The sequence below is a fragment of the Palaemon carinicauda genome, chromosome 7, assembly GCF_036898095.1.
Source record: "Palaemon carinicauda isolate YSFRI2023 chromosome 7, ASM3689809v2, whole genome shotgun sequence".
In the NCBI taxonomy this organism is placed as follows: Eukaryota; Metazoa; Arthropoda; class Malacostraca; order Decapoda; family Palaemonidae; genus Palaemon; species Palaemon carinicauda.
In genome coordinates, this window is record NC_090731.1 from 103,445,105 (window position 1) to 103,447,604 (window position 2,500).

General features: G+C 31.4%; 1 long non-coding RNA gene across 1 annotated transcript in view; it reads left to right on the forward strand.

The window, feature by feature from the left end:
* The first annotated feature begins 579 nt into the window (after positions 1–579).
* LOC137643978 (uncharacterized) overlaps positions 580–2,500 on the forward strand; it is a 60,536-nt gene continuing 58,615 nt past the window's right edge. The window contains exon 1 of the long non-coding RNA XR_011045101.1: positions 580–667. This is a non-coding gene — a long non-coding RNA (uncharacterized lncRNA). The remainder of the gene's footprint in view (positions 668–2,500) is intronic.

A 2,500-nucleotide genomic window follows, 5' to 3' on the forward strand; every position in this document is an offset into this window, starting at 1 on the left:
ATCATCATTGACATGATATAAGTCTCTTCAATACAATGTAAAAAAAAAAAAGAAAATTTAGTTCTGCGTTAATAGAGAAATATCATTATTTTACTGCTTGATTTGAGAGAGGGTAACGTTCGTCTTCTTAAAGCTATAGAATATTTCTAAAAATAACATAATAACAGAAAAATAAGGAACCAATTCAGGGAATGTCTTTCATAATAAAAAGAACCACGTTTTTCACTATCGATGCCATGAAATATTTACTACCAATAAATTTATTTATATTTTTTGAGATGATAGGACTCATTTGCTAATTTGTTTATCCAGATTCTGACTTTGTTATTTATCTTTTATAAAACAAGCGTCTTCCAATTCACTAGTTTCTTCTTCCACTAAAAAGGAAGTGGGATTTGCTATACCTTATTGTTTACCAAACGCCAAATGCTCTGTCCGTATCATTAACAAACAAAAATTTCTGATTAGAAAGCCTTTATGCAGTTGGCAGGTGATATTTTGTTCTTTACTCATAGATTAGAGAGATAAGCAATGCATTGTTAGTTATCATCAACGCCCCTATATAAACTGAAAATATCTGACGAGCCATTATTATAGACATCTCATCGCAGTGTTGACATTAATTTGATTAAGCTTCTTCCTCAGATTTATCAAAGTCCCCTTGAAGGTAAGCCTATGTTTCCTACTTACAGCAAGCATTACATTTATGTCATGCTATAAGAAGAGAGTTTTAGATCAGTTAGAAGTTTACAATTTGTACAAATTATTATCAAACATTCCTTTATATAATTCATGAAACTACGTGCGAAGGCATCTTTAACAATAGTTTGAACTCGAACACTTTCTTATGAATGTTCTTGCTAATATACTTTATTAGTACGGGAAAGTATTATACAATATATATTCTACCGTTGAGCAAAGATCATTTAGGTTAAGGAACTGACATTAACGTACAGAAGTATATATAGTATATTTTAACAATGCTTATTACCATCATTGCTATCAATTATCAGATACAAGTGTGATGTGTGTGTATGTTGAATTCCTATTGTAAGTATGGCGCTCATGCATTAAATCAAGTGTTAGACCCATACCAACCCTGCATCCTTCTCTGATAAATGGTTTTTCTGTCATTCTAACTGACACCTGGTGGTAAGATGAACATGATATGATACAGTTGTGTTGGTCGTTATTAATACAGTAATTACTAATCTCTTAATGACATTGCTATTATTTCAGTTGTCTTGTCCATATCATTGTTATTGTCCTTCCAATCTTTTGCTTAATTATGCAACATGAAATTGACTGAAAATAGGATTTTTTGAATAATTACAGTGTAATGTGACGTTTGCCCAGATTTTACCGTACCCTTTAAAAAAAACGAATATCCCGTAATTGGGACCAAATTATTCAATAACTAAGACTAGCATATTTTTATATTAACCCTTACTTCATTCTTACAACTGATTCTCCAATATTTTTATGTTGTTGTTGTGTTCTTTTGAATACTTCCAAACGTCGTAAGTTCAAGTTATAATTATAGCAGTAGTAGTAGATTGACAAGTTTGCACTTTTTATCAGTATTTCACAATGGCTTTATAAAAACGGTTCCAGAGAGCGGAGAGACAAGCTTCCAAATAAAACTCCTTTGTAGAGCTTAATAAAAGCGACATGATATAAAATGATTTTACAGACTGTTTAAAAGCAGCTCACAAATCCTCTTCACGAATATTTAAAACAGTTCCCTCCAACACCCATTTCATGTGTAAGATTACTGGCAGAGCTTGGTCTTCGTAATAGAAATGTAAAAGTTAATATTAAGAAATTTGAGAATTTCACGGTACATGGATAGCTGGAAAAATGAGTAGCAGTTTTGATATGTAAGTTAAAATACTTAATTGGTTGAATTGTTCGTTTAGATACCCTGGAGTAAATAGATTTTGGGAATGGTGGGATTTTCAGAAAAAAATAATATAAAAAAGATGAATCATTGGACACCCGACAAGAGGGAGATAAAATGCGTCATATAAAATCTGTTGTTGAGAGGAAGTGATAAAAATGGTTAAAAAATTAACTAGTATGAAGGAAGAGCTAAAGAAATAATAATAAAATTATCAATCTCTTCTCATGAATTGTTGACATAGTTTATTGAGTTAAAAGCAAGTGAGAGCTTTTAAGAATTGAATGTACGATATTACTAGCCTATATGATACAAAGGTTGGTTTATCTGTAAGAAATGGGCCAGGATAAGTTTCATCTCATAAAAAGCATTATAAAGTCGAAGAAAGGCACACCAAAAAAAAAAAGGCTCAGTTGATGGTACCAGCCTCAAAACTCAAAGCAACGCATACTAGCATTTAGAATGATCAATATGCTACTCATGAGCTCTCTGTAAAGGTGTAAGCAGCAAATTGTACTGTAAAGTTTTTTGTATTGGTATCTCATCCTTCAACTATCTGTTATAGAATGGATGTAGCAAAAAAGTCAATCATTTTAGGAA